Source organism: Oncorhynchus kisutch, unplaced genomic scaffold (assembly GCF_002021735.2).
Source record: "Oncorhynchus kisutch isolate 150728-3 unplaced genomic scaffold, Okis_V2 scaffold647, whole genome shotgun sequence".
In the NCBI taxonomy this organism is placed as follows: Eukaryota; Metazoa; Chordata; class Actinopteri; order Salmoniformes; family Salmonidae; genus Oncorhynchus; species Oncorhynchus kisutch.
In genome coordinates, this window is record NW_022262592.1 from 43,427 (window position 1) to 62,299 (window position 18,873).

General features: G+C 47.3%; 21 non-coding genes across 21 annotated transcripts; all 21 read right to left on the bottom strand.

Annotated features, from left to right (window-relative positions):
• Positions 1 to 91: 91 nt before the first annotated feature.
• Positions 92 to 164, bottom strand: trnak-cuu (transfer RNA lysine (anticodon CUU)). Its single transcript has one exon. It is a non-coding gene; the product is annotated as a tRNA-Lys (tRNA).
• Positions 165 to 587: 423 nt separating this feature from the next.
• trnak-cuu (transfer RNA lysine (anticodon CUU)) lies at positions 588 to 660 on the bottom strand. The gene has a single exon. It is a non-coding gene; the product is annotated as a tRNA-Lys (tRNA).
• A 424-nt stretch (positions 661 to 1,084) lies between these two features.
• trnak-cuu (transfer RNA lysine (anticodon CUU)) lies at positions 1,085 to 1,157 on the bottom strand. The gene has a single exon. It is a non-coding gene; the product is annotated as a tRNA-Lys (tRNA).
• A 424-nt stretch (positions 1,158 to 1,581) lies between these two features.
• trnak-cuu (transfer RNA lysine (anticodon CUU)) lies at positions 1,582 to 1,654 on the bottom strand. The gene has a single exon. It is a non-coding gene; the product is annotated as a tRNA-Lys (tRNA).
• A 423-nt stretch (positions 1,655 to 2,077) lies between these two features.
• On the bottom strand, positions 2,078 to 2,150 carry trnak-cuu (transfer RNA lysine (anticodon CUU)). The gene has a single exon. It is a non-coding gene; the product is annotated as a tRNA-Lys (tRNA).
• A 425-nt stretch (positions 2,151 to 2,575) lies between these two features.
• On the bottom strand, positions 2,576 to 2,648 carry trnak-cuu (transfer RNA lysine (anticodon CUU)). The gene has a single exon. It is a non-coding gene; the product is annotated as a tRNA-Lys (tRNA).
• Positions 2,649 to 3,072: 424 nt separating this feature from the next.
• trnak-cuu (transfer RNA lysine (anticodon CUU)) lies at positions 3,073 to 3,145 on the bottom strand. The gene has a single exon. It is a non-coding gene; the product is annotated as a tRNA-Lys (tRNA).
• A 423-nt stretch (positions 3,146 to 3,568) lies between these two features.
• On the bottom strand, positions 3,569 to 3,641 carry trnak-cuu (transfer RNA lysine (anticodon CUU)). Its single transcript has one exon. It is a non-coding gene; the product is annotated as a tRNA-Lys (tRNA).
• Positions 3,642 to 4,445: 804 nt separating this feature from the next.
• Positions 4,446 to 4,518, bottom strand: trnak-cuu (transfer RNA lysine (anticodon CUU)). The gene has a single exon. It is a non-coding gene; the product is annotated as a tRNA-Lys (tRNA).
• Positions 4,519 to 4,942: 424 nt separating this feature from the next.
• On the bottom strand, positions 4,943 to 5,015 carry trnak-cuu (transfer RNA lysine (anticodon CUU)). The gene has a single exon. It is a non-coding gene; the product is annotated as a tRNA-Lys (tRNA).
• Positions 5,016 to 5,439: 424 nt separating this feature from the next.
• On the bottom strand, positions 5,440 to 5,512 carry trnak-cuu (transfer RNA lysine (anticodon CUU)). Its single transcript has one exon. It is a non-coding gene; the product is annotated as a tRNA-Lys (tRNA).
• A 424-nt stretch (positions 5,513 to 5,936) lies between these two features.
• Positions 5,937 to 6,009, bottom strand: trnak-cuu (transfer RNA lysine (anticodon CUU)). The gene has a single exon. It is a non-coding gene; the product is annotated as a tRNA-Lys (tRNA).
• A 424-nt stretch (positions 6,010 to 6,433) lies between these two features.
• On the bottom strand, positions 6,434 to 6,506 carry trnak-cuu (transfer RNA lysine (anticodon CUU)). Its single transcript has one exon. It is a non-coding gene; the product is annotated as a tRNA-Lys (tRNA).
• Positions 6,507 to 6,932: 426 nt separating this feature from the next.
• On the bottom strand, positions 6,933 to 7,005 carry trnak-cuu (transfer RNA lysine (anticodon CUU)). The gene has a single exon. It is a non-coding gene; the product is annotated as a tRNA-Lys (tRNA).
• Positions 7,006 to 7,429: 424 nt separating this feature from the next.
• Positions 7,430 to 7,502, bottom strand: trnak-cuu (transfer RNA lysine (anticodon CUU)). The gene has a single exon. It is a non-coding gene; the product is annotated as a tRNA-Lys (tRNA).
• Positions 7,503 to 7,925: 423 nt separating this feature from the next.
• On the bottom strand, positions 7,926 to 7,998 carry trnak-cuu (transfer RNA lysine (anticodon CUU)). The gene has a single exon. It is a non-coding gene; the product is annotated as a tRNA-Lys (tRNA).
• Positions 7,999 to 8,423: 425 nt separating this feature from the next.
• Positions 8,424 to 8,496, bottom strand: trnak-cuu (transfer RNA lysine (anticodon CUU)). Its single transcript has one exon. It is a non-coding gene; the product is annotated as a tRNA-Lys (tRNA).
• A 425-nt stretch (positions 8,497 to 8,921) lies between these two features.
• On the bottom strand, positions 8,922 to 8,994 carry trnak-cuu (transfer RNA lysine (anticodon CUU)). Its single transcript has one exon. It is a non-coding gene; the product is annotated as a tRNA-Lys (tRNA).
• An 8,621-nt stretch (positions 8,995 to 17,615) lies between these two features.
• trnak-cuu (transfer RNA lysine (anticodon CUU)) lies at positions 17,616 to 17,689 on the bottom strand. Its single transcript has one exon. It is a non-coding gene; the product is annotated as a tRNA-Lys (tRNA).
• Positions 17,690 to 18,112: 423 nt separating this feature from the next.
• trnak-cuu (transfer RNA lysine (anticodon CUU)) lies at positions 18,113 to 18,185 on the bottom strand. Its single transcript has one exon. It is a non-coding gene; the product is annotated as a tRNA-Lys (tRNA).
• Positions 18,186 to 18,610: 425 nt separating this feature from the next.
• On the bottom strand, positions 18,611 to 18,683 carry trnak-cuu (transfer RNA lysine (anticodon CUU)). The gene has a single exon. It is a non-coding gene; the product is annotated as a tRNA-Lys (tRNA).
• Positions 18,684 to 18,873: the final 190 nt, after the last annotated feature.

Below are 18,873 nucleotides of genomic sequence, written 5' to 3' on the forward strand. Positions count from 1 at the left end.
TCACCAGCTATGCAGGGTGGCAAGCCTCCTCAAAATTCCAAGCGGAATGGTTGTTTGCGAAGTGAGTTGGTGCTTCGGCAGAGAAAATAATCACCTAACGTGGGGCTCGAACCCACGACCCTGAGATTAAGAGTCTCATGCTCTACCGACTGAGCTAGCCAGGTACCTCAATATTTTTTTGACTTTTTCGAATATCGTACATCCCAGTTTCTGCAAAATATGGTGATCAGTGAGTGTTGTTGATGGATCCTGTGGTGCAATCTGTTAGCGTGTTGTACTTATACAGCAGTATACAGCAATTAGATGACAAGGTTATGAGTTCAAGCCCCACCAGGAGCAAGTATTCTTATTGAAGCCTCTGCCTGTCTATTTCTTGTCAAGAAAAGGAGAATTTACTCAATCCATTTAGGAGTACAATTCATCTGTAATAGGGATGTCATTGAGATGACAGGTCAGAGTGCAGGCAGAGATAGAATTCAAATTCTTAGCCTTCTGTATCACCAGCTATGCAGGGTGGCAAGCCTCCTCAAAATTCCAAGCGGATGGTTGTTTGCGAAGTGAGTTGGTGCTTCGGCAGAGAAAATAATCACCTAACGTGGGGCTCGAACCCACGACCCTGAGATTAAGAGTCTCATGCTCTACCGACTGAGCTAGCCAGGTACCTCAATATTGTTTTTGACTTTTTCGAATATCGTACATCCCAGTTTCTGCAAAATATGGTGATCAGTGAGTGTTGTTGATGGATCCTGTGGTGCAATCTGTTAGCGTGTTGTACTTATACAGCAGAATACAGCAATTAGATGACAAGGTTATGAGTTCAAGCCCCACCAGGAGCAAGTATTCTTCTTGAAGCCTCTGCCTGTCTATTTCTTGTCAAGAAAAGGAGCATTTACTCAATCCATTTAGGAGTACAATTCATCTGTAATAGGGATGTCATTGAGATGACAGGTCAGAGTGCAGGCAGAGATAGAATTCAAATTCTTAGCCTTCTGTATCACCAGCTATGCAGGGTGGCAAGCCTCCTCAAAATTCCAAGCGGATGGTTGTTTGCGAAGTGAGTTGGTGCTTCGGCAGAGAAAATAATCACCTAACGTGGGGCTCGAACCCACGACCCTGAGATTAAGAGTCTCATGCTCTACCGACTGAGCTAGCCAGGTACCTCAATATTGTTTTTGACTTTTTCGAATATCGTACATCCCAGTTTCTGCAAAATATGGTGATCAGTGAGTGTTGTTGATGGATCCTGTGGTGCAATCTGTTAGCGTGTTGTACTTATACAGCAGAATACAGCAATTAGATGACAAGGTTATGAGTTCAAGCCCCACCAGGAGCAAGTATTCTTCTTGAAGCCTCTGCCTGTCTATTTCTTGTCAAGAAAAGGAGCATTTACTCAATCCATTTAGGAGTACAATTCATCTGTAATAGGGATGTCATTGAGATGACAGGTCAGAGTGCAGGCAGAGATAGAATTCAAATTCTTAGCCTTCTGTATCACCAGCTATGCAGGGTGGCAAGCCTCCTCGAAATTCCAAGCGGATGGTTGTTTGCGAAGTGAGTTGGTGCTTCGGCAGAGAAAATAATCACCTAACGTGGGGCTCGAACCCACGACCCTGAGATTAAGAGTCTCATGCTCTACCGACTGAGCTAGCCAGGTACCTCAATATTTTTTTGACTTTTTCGAATATCGTACATCCCAGTTTCTGCAAAATATGGTGATCAGTGAGTGTTGTTGATGGATCCTGTGGTGCAATCTGTTCGCGTGTTGTACTTATACAGCAGAATACAGCAATTAGATGACAAGGTTATGAGTTCAAGCCCCACCAGGAGCAAGTATTCTTATTGAAGCCTCTGCCTGTCTATTTCTTGTCAAGAAAAGGAGAATTTACTCAATCCATTTAGGAGTACAATTAATCTGTAATAGGGATGTCATTGAGATGACAGGTCAGAGTGCAGGCAGAGATAGAATTCAAATTCTTAGCCTTCTGTATCACCAGCTATGCAGGGTGGCAAGCCTCCTCAAAATTCCAAGCGGATGGTTGTTTGCGAAGTGAGTTGGTGCTTCGGCAGAGAAAATAATCACCTAACGTGGGGCTCGAACCCACGACCCTGAGATTAAGAGTCTCATGCTCTACCGACTGAGCTAGCCAGGTACCTGAATATATTTTTTGACTTTTTCGAATATCGTACATCCAAGTTTCTGCAAAATATGGTGATCAGTGAGTGTTGTTGATGGATCCTGTGGTGCAATCTGTTCGCGTGTTGTACTTATACAGCAGAATACAGCAATTAGATGACAAGGTTATGAGTTCAAGCCCCACCAGGAGCAAGTATTCTTATTGAAGCCTCTGCCTGTCTATTTCTTGTCAAGAAAAGGAGAATTTACTCAATCCATTTAGGAGTACAATTAATCTGTAATAGGGATGTCATTGAGATGACAGGTCAGAGTGCAGGCAGAGATAGAATTCAAATTCTTAGCCTTCTGTATCACCAGCTATGCAGGGTGGCAAGCCTCCTCAAAATTCCAAGCGGAATGGTTGTTTGCGAAGTGAGTTGGTGCTTCGGCAGAGAAAATAATCACCTAACGTGGGGCTCGAACCCACGACCCTGAGATTAAGAGTCTCATGCTCTACCGACTGAGCTAGCCAGGTACCTGAATATCTTTTTTGACTTTTTCGAATATCGTACATCCAAGTTTCTGCAAAATATGGTGATCAGTGAGTGTTGTTGATGGATCCTGTGGTGCAATCTGTTCGCGTGTTGTACTTATACAGCAGAATACAGCAATTAGATGACAAGGTTATGAGTTCAAGCCCCACCAGGAGCAAGTATTCTTATTGAAGCCTCTGCCTGTCTATTTCTTGTCAAGAAAAGGAGAATTTACTCAATCCATTTAGGAGTACAATTAATCTGTAATAGGGATGTCATTGAGATGACAGGTCAGAGTGCAGGCAGAGATAGAATTCAAATTCTTAGCCTTCTGTATCACCAGCTATGCAGGGTGGCAAGCCTCCTCGAAATTCCAAGCGGATGGTTGTTTGCGAAGTGAGTTGGTGCTTCGGCAGAGAAAATAATCACCTAACGTGGGGCTCGAACCCACGACCCTGAGATTAAGAGTCTCATGCTCTACCGACTGAGCTAGCCAGGTACCTCAATATTTTTTTGACTTTTTCGAATATCGTACATCCCAGTTTCTGCAAAATATGGTGATCAGTGAGTGTTGTTGATGGATCCTGTGGTGCAATCTGTTAGCGTGTTGTACTTATACAGCAGAATACAGCAATTAGATGACAAGGTTATGAGTTCAAGCCCCACCAGGAGCAAGTATTCTTCTTGAAGCCTCTGCCTGTCTATTTCTTGTCAAGAAAAGGAGCATTTACTCAATCCATTTAGGAGTACAATTCATCTGTAATAGGGATGTCATTGAGATGACAGGTCAGAGTGCAGGCAGAGATAGAATTCAAATTCTTAGCCTTCTGTATCACCAGCTATGCAGGGTGGCAAGCCTCCTCAAAATTCCAAGCGGATGGATGTTTGCGAAGTGAGTTGGTGCTTCGGCAGAGAAAATAATCACCTAACGTGGGGCTCGAACCCACGACCCTGAGATTAAGAGTCTCATGCTCTACCGACTGAGCTAGCCAGGTACCTCAATAGTGATTTTGACTTGGTTCGAATATCGTACCTCCCAGTTACTGCAAAATATGGTGATCAGTGAGTGTTGTTGATGGATCCTGTGGTGCAATCTGTTAGCGTGTTGTACTTATACAGCAGAATACAGCAATTAGATGACAAGGTTATGAGTTCAAGCCCCACCAGGAGCAAGTATTCTTATTGAAGCCTCTGCCTGTCTATTTCTTGTCAAGAAAAGGAGCATTTACTCAATCCATTTAGGAGTACAATTAATCTGTAATATGGATGTCATTGAGATGACAGGTCAGAGTGCAGGCAGAGATAGAATTCAAATTCTTAGCCTTCTGTATCACCAGAAGGGTGGCAAGTGGTGATTTTGATTTGGTTCGAATATCGTACATCCCAGTTTCTGCAAAATATGGTGATCAGTGAGTGTTGTTGATGGATCCTGTGGTGCAATCTGTTCGCGTGTTGTACTTATACAGCAGTATACAGCAATTAGATGACAAGGTTATGAGTTCAAGCCCCACCAGGAGCAAGTATTCTTCTTGAAGCCTCTGCCTGTCTATTTCTTGTCAAGAAAAGGAGCATTTACTCAATCCATTTAGGAGTACAATTCATCTGTAATAGGGATGTCATTGAGATGACAGGTCAGAGTGCAGGCATGTCATTGAGATGACAGGTCAGAGTGCAGGCAGAGATAGAATTCAAATTCTTAGCCTTCTGTATCACCAGCTATGCAGGGTGGGAAGCCTCCTCAAAATTCCAAGCGGATGGTTGTTTGCGAAGTGAGTTGGTGCTTCAAATGAGAAAATGTTCACCTAACGTGGGGCTCGAACCCACGACCCTGAGATTAAGAGTCTCATGCTCTACCGACTGAGCTAGCCAGGTACCTCAATATTGTTTTAGACTTTTTCGAATATCGTACATCCCAGTTTCTGCAAAATATGGTGATCAGTGAGTGTTGTTGATGGATCCTGTGGTGCAATCTGTTAGCGTCTTGTACTTATACAGCAGAATACAGCAATTAGATGACAAGGTTATGAGTTCAAGCCCCACCAGGAGCAAGTATTCTTATTGAAGCCTCTGCCTGTCTATTTCTTGTCAAGAAAAGGAGAATTTACTCAATCCATTTAGGAGTAGAATTAATCTGTAATAGGGATGTCATTGAGATGACAGGTCAGAGTGCAGGCAGAGATAGAATTCAAATTCTTAGCCTTCTGTATCACCAGCTATGCAGGGTGGCAAGCCTCCTCAAAATTCAAAGCGGATGGATGTTTGCGAAGTGAGTTGGTGCTTCGGCAGAGAAAATAATCACCTAACGTGGGGCTCGAACCCACGACCCTGAGATTAAGAGTCTCATGCTCTACCGACTGAGCTAGCCAGGTACCTCAATATTGTTTTTGACTTTTTCGAATATCGTACATCCCAGTTTCTGCAAAATATGGTGATCAGTGAGTGTTGTTGATGGATCCTGTGGTGCAATCTGTTCGAGTGTTGTACTTATACAGCAGAATACAGCAATTAGATGACAAGGTTATGAGTTCAAGCCCCACCAGGAGCAAGTATTCTTCTTGAAGCCTCTGCCTGTCTATTTCTTGTCAAGAAAAGGAGCATTTACTCAATCCATTTAGGAGTAGAATTAATCTGTAATAGGGATGTCATTGAGATGACAGGTCAGAGTGCAGGCAGAGATAGAATTCAAATTCTTAGCCTTCTGTATCACCAGCTATGCAGGGTGGCAAGCCTCCTCAAAATTCAAAGCGGATGGATGTTTGCGAAGTGAGTTGGTGCTTCGGCAGAGAAAATAATCACCTAACGTGGGGCTCGAACCCACGACCCTGAGATTAAGAGTCTCATGCTCTACCGACTGAGCTAGCCAGGTACCTCAATATTGTTTTTGACTTTTTCGAATATCGTACATCCCAGTTTCTGCAAAATATGGTGATCAGTGAGTGTTGTTGATGGATCCTGTGGTGCAATCTGTTCGAGTGTTGTACTTATACAGCAGAATACAGCAATTAGATGACAAGGTTATGAGTTCAAGCCCCACCAGGAGCAAGTATTCTTCTTGAAGCCTCTGCCTGTCTATTTCTTGTCAAGAAAAGGAGCATTTACTCAATCCATTTAGGAGTACAATTCATCTGTAATAGGGATGTCATTGAGATGACAGGTCAGAGTGCAGGCAGAGATAGAATTCAAATTCTTAGCCTTCTGTATCACCAGCTATGCAGGGTGGGAAGCCTCCTCAAAATTCCAAGCGGATGGTTGTTTGCGAAGTGAGTTGGTGCTTCAAATGAGAAAATTTTCACCTAACGTGAGGCTCGAACCCACGACCCTGAGATTAAGAGTCTCATGCTCTACCGACTGAGCTAGCCAGGTACCTCAATATTGTTTTAGACTTTTTCGAATATCGTACATCCCAGTTTCTGCAAAATATGGTGATCAGTGAGTGTTGTTGATGGATCCTGTGGTGCAATCTGTTCGAGTGTTGTACTTATACAGCAGAATACAGCAATTAGATGACAAGGTTATGAGTTCAAGCCCCACCAGGAGCAAGTATTCTTCTTGAAGCCTCTGCCTGTCTATTTCTTGTCAAGAAAAGGAGCATTTACTCAATCCATTTAGGAGTACAATTCATCTGTAATTGGGATGTCATTGAGATGACAGGTCAGAGTGCAGGCAGAGATAGAATTCAAATTCTTAGCCTTCTGTATCACCAGCTATGCAGGGTGGGAAGCCTCCTCAAAATTCCAAGCGGATGGTTGTTTGCGAAGTGAGTTGGTGCTTCAAATGAGAAAATTTTCACCTAACGTGAGGCTCGAACCCACGACCCTGAGATTAAGAGTCTCATGCTCTACCGACTGAGCTAGCCAGGTACCTCAATATTGTTTTAGACTTTTTCGAATATCGTACATCCCAGTTTCTGCAAAATATGGTGATCAGTGAGTGTTGTTGATGGATCCTGTGGTGCAATCTGTTAGCGTCTTGTACTTATACAGCAGAATACAGCAATTAGATGACAAGGTTATGAGTTCAAGCCCCACCAGGAGCAAGTATTCTTATTGAAGCCTCTGCCTGTCCTATTTCTTGTCAAGAAAAGGAGAATTTACTCAATCCATTTAGGAGTAGCAATTAATCTGTAATAGGGATGTCATTGAGATGACAGGTCAGAGTGCAGGCAGAGATAGAATTCAAATTCTTAGCCTTCTGTATCACCAGCTATGCAGGGTGGCAAGCCTCCTCAAAATTCAAAGCGGATGGATGTTTGCGAAGTGAGTTGGTGCTTCGGCAGAGAAAATAATCACCTAACGTGGGGCTCGAACCCACGACCCTGAGATTAAGAGTCTCATGCTCTACCGACTGAGCTAGCCAGGTACCTCAATATTGTTTTTGACTTTTTCGAATATCGTACATCCCAGTTTCTGCAAAATATGGTGATCAGTGAGTGTTGTTGATGGATCCTGTGGTGCAATCTGTTCGAGTGTTGTACTTATACAGCAGAATACAGCAATTAGATGACAAGGTTATGAGTTCAAGCCCCACCAGGAGCAAGTATTCTTATTGAAGCCTCTGCCTGTCTATTTCTTGTCAAGAAAAGGAGCATTTACTCAATCCATTTAGGAGTACAATTAATCTGTAATAGGGATGTCATTGAGATGACAGGTCAGAGTGCAGGCAGAGATAGAATTCAAATTCTTAGCCTTCTGTATCACCAGCTATGCAGGGTGGCAAGCCTCCTCAAAATTCAAAGCGGATGGATGTTTGCGAAGTGAGTTGGTGCTTCGGCAGAGAAAATAATCACCTAACGTGGGGCTCGAACCCACGACCCTGAGATTAAGAGTCTCATGCTCTACCGACTGAGCTAGCCAGGTACCTCAATATTGTTTTTGACTTTTTCGAATATCGTACATCCCAGTTTCTGCAAAATATGGTGATCAGTGAGTGTTGTTGATGGATCCTGTGGTGCAATCTGTTCGAGTGTTGTACTTATACAGCAGAATACAGCAATTAGATGACAAGGTTATGAGTTCAAGCCCCACCAGGAGCAAGTATTCTTATTGAAGCCTCTGCCTGTCTATTTCTTGTCAAGAAAAGGAGCATTTACTCAATCCATTTAGGAGTACAATTCATCTGTAATAGGGATGTCATTGAGATGACAGGTCAGAGTGCAGGCAGAGATAGAATTCAAATTCTTAGCCTTCTGTATCACCAGCTATGCAGGGTGGGAAGCCTCCTCAAAATTCCAAGCGGATGGTTGTTTGCGAAGTGAGTTGGTGCTTCAAATGAGAAAATTTCACCTAACGTGGGGCTCGAACCCACGACCCTGAGATTAAGAGTCTCATGCTCTACCGACTGAGCTAGCCAGGTACCTCAATATTGTTTTAGACTTTTTCGAATATCGTACATCCCAGTTTCTGCAAAATATGGTGATCAGTGAGTGTTGTTGATGGATCCTGTGGTGCAATCTGTTCGAGTGTTGTACTTATACAGCAGAATACAGCAATTAGATGACAAGGTTATGAGTTCAAGCCCCACCAGGAGCAAGTATTCTTATTGAAGCCTCTGCCTGTCTATTTCTTGTCAAGAAAAGGAGCATTTACTCAATCCATTTAGGAGTACAATTAATCTGTAATAGGGATGTCATTGAGATGACAGGTCAGAGTGCAGGCAGAGATAGAATTCAAATTCTTAGCCTTCTGTATCACCAGCTATGCAGGGTGGCGAAGCCTCCTCAAAATTCAAAGCGGATGGATGTTTGCGAAGTGAGTTGGTGCTTCGGCAGAGAAAATACTCACCTAACGTGGGGCTCGAACCCACGACCCTGAGATTAAGAGTCTCATGCTCTACCGACTGAGCTAGCCAGGTACCTCAATATCTGTTTTGACTTTTTCGAATATCGTACATCCAAGTTTCTGCAAAATATGGTGATCAGTGAGTGTTGTTGATGGATTCTGTGGTGCAATCTGTTAGAGTGTTGTACTTATACAGCAGAATACAGCAATTAGATGACAAGGTTATGAGTTCAAGCCCCACCAGGAGCAAGTATTCTTATTGAAGCCTCTGCCTGTCTATTTCTTGTCAAGAAAGTAGCATTTACTCAATCCATTTAGGAGTACAATTCATCAGTAATAGGGATGTCATTGAGATGACAGGTCAGAGTGCAGGCAGAGATAGAATTCAAATTCTTAGCCTTCAGTAATCACCAGCTATGCAGGGTGGCAAGCCTGCCTCGAAATTCAAAGCGGATGGATGTTTGCGAAGTGAGTTGGTGCTTCGGCAGAGAAAATAATCACCTAACGTGGGGCTCGAACCCACGACCCTGAGATTAAGAGTCTCATGCTCTACAGACTGAGCTAGCCAGGAACCTCAATATTGTTTTTGACTTTTTCGAATATCGTACATCCCAGTTTCTGCAAAATATGGTTATCAGTGAGTGTTGTTGATGGATCCTGTGGTGCAATCTGTTAGCGTGTTGTACTTATACAGCAGAATACAGCGAATTAGATGACAAGGTTATGAGTTCAAGTCCCCACCAGGAGCAAGTATTCTTCTTGAAGCCTCTGCCTGTCTATTTCTTGTCCAGAAATGAGCATTTACTCAACTCCATTTAGGAGTTACAATTCATCGGTACTAGGGATGTCATTGAGATGACAGGTCAGAGTGCAGGCAGAGATAGAATTCAAATTCTTAGCCTTCTGTATCACCAGCTATGAAGGGTGCTCGAAATTCCAAGCGGATGGTTGTTTGCGTAGTGAGTTGGTGCTTCGGCAGAGAAAATAATCACCTAACGTGGGCTTGAACCTACAATCCTGAGATTTAAGAGTCTCATGCTCTACAGACTGAGCTAGCAAGGTACCTCAATAGTGATTTTGACTTGGTTCGAATATCGTACATCCCAGTTTCTGCAAAATATGGTGATCAGTGAGTGTTGTTGATGGATTCTGTGGTTGCAATTGTTAGCGTGTTGTACTTATACAGCAAGTATACAGCCAATTAGATGCCAAGGGTTATGAGTTCAAGTCCCACCAGGAGCAAGTATTCTTCTTGAAGCCTCTGCCTGTCTATTTCTTGTCCAGAAAATGAGCATTTAACTCAATCCATTTAGGAGTACAATTAATCTGTAATAGGGATTGTCGTTGAGATGACAGGTCAGAGTGCAGGCAGAGATAGAATTCAATTCTTAGCCTTCTGTATCACCAGCTATGCAGGGTGTAACCCTGCTCGAAATTCCAAGGGGATGGTTGTTTGCGAAGTGAGTTGGTGCTTCGGCAGAGAAAATATTCACCTAACCGTGGGGCTCGAACCCACAACCCCTGAGATTAAGAGTCTCATGCTCGACAGGTACCTGATTTGGTCTGAATATCGTACAGCTCGTTTCTGCAAAATATGATGATCAGGGTGATTTTTGTTAATGGATCCTGTGGTGCAATTGTAACCAATATGAAATGGCTAGTTAGCGGTGGTGTGCGCTAATAGCGTAACAATTGGTGACGTCACTTGCTCTGAGACCTTGAAGTAGTGGTTCCCCTTGCTCTGCAAGGGCCGAGGCTTTTAGGGAGCAATGGGTAACGATGCTTTGAGGGTGACTGTTGATGTGTGCAGAGGGTCCCTGATTCATACCCGGGTAGGGGTGAGGGGACGGATTAAATTTATACTGTTACATTGATGCTGTTGACCCGGATCACTGGTTGATAGAACCATCACCTACCCTCCAGTATTTATAGTTCTGGGACTGAGTACTGATAGAACCATCACCTACCCTACAGTATTTATAGTTCTGGGGACTGAGTACTGATAGAACCATCACCTACCCTACAGTATTTATAGTTCTGGGACTGAGTACTGATAGAACCATCACTACCCTACAGTATGTATAGTTCTGGGACTGAGTACTGATAGAACCATCACCTACCCTCCAGTATTTAAGTACTGGGACTGAGTACTGATAGAACCATCACCTACCCTCCAGTATTTATAGTTCTGGGACTGAGTACTGATAGAACCATCACCTACCCTACAGTATTTATAGTTCTGGGACTGAGTACTGATAGAACCATCACCTACCCTACAGTATTTATAGTACTGGGACTGAAGTACTGATAGAACCATCACCTACCTACAGTATTTATAGTTTGGACTGAGGACCTGAGTACTGATAGAACCATCACCTACCCTACAGTATTTATAGTACTGGGACTGAGTACTGATAGAACCATCACCTACCCTACAGTATTTATAGTTCTGGGACTGAGTACTGATAGAACCATCACCTACCCTCCAGTATTTATAGTACTGGGACTGAGTACTGATAGAACCATCACCTACCCTACAGTATTTATAGATCTGGGACTGAGTACTGATAGAACCATCACCTACCCTACAGTATGTATAGTTCTGGGACTGAGTAGTGATAGAACCAACTGGGTTCCTGACTGACTGACTGACTGAAACCATAGACTGACTGGGTTCCTGACTGACTGGCTGACTGACTGGGTTCCTGACTGACTGACTGAAACAATAGATTGACTGTCTGTCCTGATGTCACGTTATTATTAACATTATGATAATAACAGTATGATCAAAACAGTATGATCTCTGCTCCAATGGGAGTCTGGGTGGAGGATCCCCCCTGACCATCAGACCAATTAAATCTGATCTCCACCAGGTCTGACCCCTCCGCCCATGAATATTCAGGAGGCAGAATGCAAATGAAACCACCGCGGACACACATTCGTGCACAACACACACGCACGCACGCACACACACACACACACACAAAAAAAAGAGGTTGGGGGAGAACAAAGGAAGGAGGGACGTAGCCTCTCTCCTCCTCTCATCTCCACTCCTCTCCTTTCCTCTCCTTTCCTCTCCTCAGCCCCTTCCCTCCTGTCTTCCCTCTGCCTCCTCCCCCCTCTCCTCCTCTCTTCTCTTCTCCTTTCCTCTCCTCTCCTCTCTTCTCCTTTCCTCTCCTCTCCTCTCCTTTCCTCTCCTCAGCCCCTTCCCTCCTGTCTTCCTTCTGCCTCCTCCTCCCTCTCCTCTCCTTTCCTCTCCTTTCCTCTCCTCAGCCCCTTCCCTCCTGTCTTCCCTCTGCCTCCTCCTCCCTCTCCTCTCCTCCTCTCATCTCCTTTCCTCTCCTTTCCTCTCCTCAGCCCCTTCCCTCTTGTCTTCCCTCTGCCTCCTCCTCCCTTTCCTCTCCTTTCCTCTCCTCAGCCCTTCCCTCCTGTCTTCCCTCTGCCTCCTCCTCCCTCTCCTCTCCTCCTCTCCTCTCCTTTCCTCTACTCTCCTCTCCTCAGCCCCTTCCCTCCTGTCTTCCCTCTGCCTCCTCCCCACTCCTCCCCCTCCTCTACTCTCCTCTCCTTTCCTCACTTCTGAAGGAGAACCAACACGGATGGCATCAGATCTAACACCATCACACTGAGAGGACAGAGGTTGAGTCTGAAATGATACCCTATCTCCTTTCTAGAGCATTATGGCGCCCTTCCTTTATAGAGCACTGTGGGCCCTTCCTTTGTAGAGCACTGTGGGCCCTTCCTTTGTAGAGCACTGTGGGCCCTTCCTTTATAGAGCACTGTGGGCCCTTCCTTCATAGAGCACTGTGGGCCCTTCCTTCATAGAGCACTGTGGGCCCTTCCTTTATAGAGCACTGTGGGCCCTTCCTTCATAGAGCACTGTGGGCCCTTCCTTCATAGAGCACTGTGGGCCCTTCCTTTATAGAGCACTGTGGGCCCTTCCTTCATAGAGCACTGTGGGCCCTTCCTTTATAGAGCACTATGGGCCCTTCCTTTATAGAGCACTATGGGCCCTTCCTTTATAGAGCACTGTGGGCTCTTCCTTTATAGAGCACTGTGGGCCCTTCCTTTATAGAGCACTGTGGGCCCTTCCTTTATAGAGCACTGTGGACCCTTCCTTTATAGAGCACTGTGGCACCCTTCCTTTATAGAGCACTGTGGGCCCTTCCTTCATAGAGCACTGTGGGCCCTTCCTTCATAGAGCACTATGGCGCCCTTCCTTTATAGAGCACTGTGGCACCCTTCCTTTATAGAGCACTGTGGGCCCTTCCTTTCTAGAGCACTGTGGGCCCTTCCTTTATAGAGCACTATGGGCCCTTCCTTTCTAGAGCACTGTGGGCCCTTCCTTTCTAGAGCACTGTGGGCCCTTCCTTTCTAGAGCACTGTGGGCCCTTCCTTTCTAGTTCACCGTGGGCCCTTCCTTTGTAGAGCACTGTGGGCCCTTCCTTTGTAGAGCACTGTGGGCCCTTCCTTTCTAGAGCACTGTGGGTCCTTCCTTTCTAGAGCACTGTGGGCCCTTCCTTTCTAGAGCACTGTGGGCCCTTCCTTTCTAGAGCACTGTGGGCCCTTCCTTTCTAGAGCACTGTGGGCCCTTCCTTTCTAGAGCACTGTGGGCCCTTCCTTTCTAGTGGAAATTACTTTAGAAGCATAAAAAAAAACTCAAATACACTACAAGTTTGCATTTCCTGCTGTGCACCACAACACATCAGGAGGGCCATAATCTGTGAATAAAAACACTCAGAGCCTGTAAAGTACACCGAGTCTCCCATTTAAAAAACCCCAGAAAGGAGAGTAGAGAAGAGGATGTGTGCCGGTATGTGTGCCGGTATGAAGCATTTCAGTAAATAGTTGCGCTCTGGAAACAGCTTCTCCTCCTCAGGGCAGAGACCCCATCAATATTAGATGAAGCAAGGGAACACCCTACAGACAGGAGACTGGTGAAACTGGCCAGAGACCCCGTCGTCAGACAGGAGACTGGTGAAACTGTCCAGAGACCCCGTTGTCAGAAAGGAGACTGGTGAAACTGTCCAGAGACCCCGTCGTCAGACAGGAGACTGGTGAAACTGGCCAGAGACCCCGTCGTCAGACAGGAGACTGGTGAAACTGGCCAGAGAACCCGTCGTCAGAGGAACACCCTACAGACAGGAGACTGGTGAAACTGGCCAGAGACCCCGTCGTCAGACAGGAGACTGGTGAAACTGGCCAGAGACCCTGTCGTCAGACAGGAGACTGGTGAAACTGGCCAGAGACCCTGTCGTCAGACAGGAGACTGGTAAAACTGGCCAGAGACCCTGTCGTCAGACAGGAGACTGGTGAAACTGGCCAGAAACCTCATCGTCAGAGGAACACCCTACAGACAGGAGACTGGTGAAACTGGCCAGAGACCCCATCGTCAGAGGAACACCCTACAGACAGGAGACTGGTGAAACTGGCCAGAGACCCCGTCGTCAGACAGGAGACTGGTGAAACTGGCCAGAGACCCTGTCGTCAGACAGGAGACTGGTAAAACTGGCCAGAGACCCTGTCGTCAGACAGGAGACTGGTGAAACTGGCCAGAAACCTCATCGTCAGAGGAACACCCTACAGACAGGAGACTGGTGAAACTGGCCAGAGACCCCGTCGTCAGACAGGAGACTGGTGAAACTGGCCAGAGACCCCATCGTCAGACAGGAGACTGACAGGAGACTGGTGAAACTGGCCAGAGACCCCGTCGTCAGACAGGAGACTGGTGAAACTGGCCAGAGACCCCGTCGTCAGACATGAGACTGCTGAAACTGGCCAGAGACCCCGTCGTCAGACAGGAGACTGGTGAAACTGGCCAGAGACCCCATCATCAGACAGGAGACTGGTGAAACTGGCCAGAGACCCCGTCGTCAGACAGGAGACTGGTGAAACTGGCCAGAGACCCCGTCGTCAGAGGAACACCCTACAGACAGGAGACTGGTGAAACTGGCCAGAGTCCCCGTCGTCAGACAGGAGACTGGTAAAACTGGCCAGAGACCCCGTCGTCAGACAGGAGACTGGTGAAACTGGCCAGAGACCCCGTCGTCAGACAGGAGACTGGTGAAACTGACCAGAGACCCCGTCGTCAGACAGGAGACTGGTGAAACTGGCCAGAGACCCCATCGTCAGACAGGAGACTGGTGAAACTGGCCAGAGACCCCGTCGTCAGAGGAACACCCTACAGACAGGAGACTGGTGAAACTGGCCAGAGACCCCGTCGTCAGACAGGAGACTGGTGAAACTGGCCAGAGACCCCGTCGTCAGACAGGAGACTGGTGAAACTGGCCAGAGACCCCGTCGTCAGACAGGAGACTGGTGAAACTGGCCAGAGACCCCGTCGTCAGAGAGGAGACTTGTGAAACTGGCCAGAGACCCGTCGTCAGACAGGAGACTGGTGAAACTGGCCAGAGACCCCGTCGTCAGAGGAACACCCTACAGACAGGAGACTGGTGAAACTGGCCAGAGACCCCGTCGTCAGACAGGAGACTGGTGAAACTGGCCAGAGACCCCGTCGTCAGACAGGAGACTGGTGAAACTGGCCAGAGACCCCGTCGTCAGAGGAACACCCTACAGACAGGAGACTGGTGAAACTGGCCAGAGTCCCCGTCGTCAGACAGGAGACTGGTAAAACTGGCCAGAGACCCCGTCGTCAGAGGAACACCCTACAGACAGGAGACTGGTGAAACTGGCCAGAGTCCCCGTCGTCAGACAGGAGACTGGTAAAACTGGCCAGAGACCCCGTCGTCAGACAGGAGACTGGTGAAACTGGCCAGAGACCCCGTCGTCAGACAGGAGACTGGTGATGAACTGACCAGAGACCCCGTCGTCAGACAGGAGACTGGTGAAACTGGCCAGAGACCCCATCGTCAGACAGGAGACTGGTGAAACTGGCCAGAGACCCCGTCGTCAGAGGAACACCCTACAGACAGGGAGACTGGTGAAACTGGCCAGAGACCCCGTCGTCAGACAGGAGACTGGTGAAACTGGCCAGAGACCCCGTCGTCAGACAGGAGACTGGTGAAACTGGCCAGAGACCCCGTCGTCAGACAGGAGACTGGTGAAACTGGCCAGAGACCCCGTCGTCAGAGAGGAGACTTGTGAAACTGGCCAGAGACCCCGTCGTCAGACAGGAGACTGGTGAAACTGGCCAGAGACCCCGTCGTCAGAGGAACACCCTACAGACAGGGACTGGTGAAACTGGCCAGAGACCCCGTCGTCAGACAGGAGACTGGTGAAACTGGCCAGAGACCCCGTCGTCAGACAGGAGACTGGTGAAACTGGCCAGAGACCCCGTCGTCAGAGGAACACCCTACAGACAGGAGACTGGTGAAAACTGGCCAGAGTCCCGTCGTCAGACAGGAGACTGGTAAAACTGGCCAGAGACCCCGTGTCAGACAGGAGACTGGGTGAAATGGCCAGAGACCCCATCGTCAGACAGGAGACTGGTGAAACTGACAGAGACCCCGTCGTCAGACAGGAGACTGGTGAAACTGGCCAGAGACCCCCTCGTCAGGGAACACCCTACAGACGGAGACTGGGTGATGAAACTGGCCAGAGACCCCGTCGTCAGACAGGAGACTGGTGAAACTGGCCAGAGACCCCGTCGTCAGACAGGAGACTGGTGAAACTGGCCAGAGACCCCGTCGTCAGAAGGAGACTGGGTGAAACTGGCCAGAGACCCCGTCGTCAGAGAGGAGACTTGTGAAACTGGCAGAGGACCCGTCGTCAGACAGGAGACTGGTGAAACTGGCAGAGGGACCCGTCGTCAGAGGAACACCCTACAGACAGGAGACTGGTGAAACTGGCCAGAGACCCCGTCGTCAGACAGGAGACTGTGTGAAACTGGCCAGAGACCCCGTCGTCAGACAGGAGACTGGTGACACTGGCCAGAGACCCCGTCGTCAGACAGGAGCTGGGAGAACTGTGAACTGGCAGAGACCCCCGTCGTCAGACAGGAGTCTGGTGAAACTGGCCAGAGACTCCGTCGTCAGACAGGAGACTGGTGAAACTGGCCAGAGACCGTCGTCAGACAGGAGACTGGTGAAACTGACCAGAGACTCCGTCGTCAGAAAGGAGACTGTGATGAAAACTGGCCAGAGACCCCGTCGTCAGACGGAGACTGGTGTGAAACTGGCCAGAGACCCGTCGTCAGACAGGAGACTGGTGAAACTGGCCAGAGACCCGTCGTCAGAGGAAACCACCCAGACAGGAGACTGTTGAAACTGGCCAGAGACCCCGTCGTCAGAGGAAACACCCTACAGACAGGAGACTGTGAGAACTGGCCAGAGACCCGTCGTCAGACAGGAGACGGAGATGTACTGGCCGAGGACCCGTCGTCAGAGGAACACCCTACAGACAGGAGACTGTGAAACTGGCCAGAGACCCCGTCGTCAGGAAGGAGATGGTGTGAACCTGGCCAGAGAACCCTTGTCAGACAGGAGACTGGTGAACTGGCAGAGACCCGTCGTCAGACAGGAGACTGGTGAAACTGGCCAGAGACCCCGTCGTCAGACAGAGGCGGGAGAACTGAGTGAAATGGTGAACTGGCAGACCCCGTCGTCAGACAGGAGATGGTGAAACTGGCCAGAGACCCTGTCGTCAGAGGAACACCCTACAGACAGGAGACTGGTGAAACTGGCCAGAGAACCGTCGTCAGAGGAACTAACCCCACAGACAGGAGACTGGTGAAACTGGCCAGAGACCCCGTCGTCAGANAACCCACGACCTGAGATTAAGAGTCTCATGTCTAGACCGACTGAGCTAGCCAGTACCTGAATATCTTTTTGACTTTTTTCGAATATCGTACATCCAAGTTCTGCCAAAATATGGTGGATCAGTGAGTGTGTTGATGGATCCTGTGTGCAATCTGTTCAGCGTGTTGTACTTATACAGCAGAATACAGCAATTAGATGACAAGGTTATGAGTTCAAGCCCCACCAGGAGCAAGTATTCTTCTGAAGCCTCTGCCTGTCTATTTCTTGTCAAGAAAAGGAGCATTTACTCAATCCATTTAGGAGTACAATTCATCTGTAATAGGGATGTCATTGAGATGACAGGTCAGAGTGCAGGCAGAGATAGAATTCAAATTCTTAGCCTTCTGTATCACCAGCTATGCAGGGTGGCAAGCCTGCTCGAAATTCCAATCGGATGGTTGTTTGCGAAGTGAGTTGGTGCTTCGGCAGAGAAAATAATCACCTAACGTGGGAGCTCGAACCCACGACCCTGAGATTAAGAGTCTCATGCTCTACCGACTGAGCTAGCCAGGTACCTAATATCTTTTTTGACTTTTTCGAATATCGTACATTCAAGTTTCTGCAAAATATGGTGATCAGTGAGTGTTGTTGATGGATCCTGTGGTGCAATCTGTTCGCGTGTTGTACTTATACAGCAGAATACAGCAATTAGATGACAAGGTTATGAGTTCAAGCCCCACCAGGAGCAAGTATTCTTCTTGAAGCCTCTGCCTGTCTATTTCTTGTCAAGAAAATGAGCATTTACTCAATCCATTTAGGAGTACAATTCATCTGTAATAGGGATGTCATTGAGATGACAGGTCAGAGTGCAGGCAGAGATAGAATTCAAATTCTTAGCCTTCTGTATCACCAGCTATGCAGGGTGGCAAGCCTGCTCGAAATTCCAATCGGATGGTTGTTTGCGAAGTGAGTTGGTGCTTCGGCAGAGAAAATAATCACCTAACGTGGGGCTCCAACCCACGACCCTGAGATTAAGAGTCTCATGCTCTACCGACTGAGCTAGCCAGGTACCTGAATATCTTTTTTGACTTTTTTCGAATATCGTACATCCAAGTTTCTGCAAAATATGGTGATCAGTGAGTGTTGTTGATGGATCCTGTGGTGCAATCTGTTCGCGTGTTGTACTTATACAGCAGAATACAGCAATTAGATGACAAGGTTATGAGTTCAAGTCCCACCAGGAGCAAGTATTCTTCTTGAAGCCTCTGCCTGTCTATTTCTTGTCAAGAAAAGGAGAATTTACTCAATCCATTTAGGAGTACAATTAATCTGTAATAGGGATGTCATTGAGATGACAGGTCAGAGTGCAGGCAGAGATAGAATTCAAATTCTTAGCCTTCTGTATCACCAGCTATGCAGGGTGGCAAGCCTGCTCGAAATTCCAATCGGATGGTTGTTTGCGAAGTGAGTTGGTGCTTCGGCAGAGAAAATAATCACCTAACGTGGAGCTCGAACCCACGACCCTGAGATTAAGAGTCTCATGCTCTACCGACTGAGCTAGCCAGGTACCTGAATATCTTTTTTGACTTTTTCGAATATCGTACATTCAAGTTTCTGCAAAATATGGTGATCAGTGAGTGTTGTTGATGGATCCTGTGGTGCAATCTGTTCGCGTGTTGTACTTATACAGCAGAATACAGCAATTAGATGACAAGGTTATGAGTTCAAGCCCCAACAGGAGCAAGTATTCTTCTTGA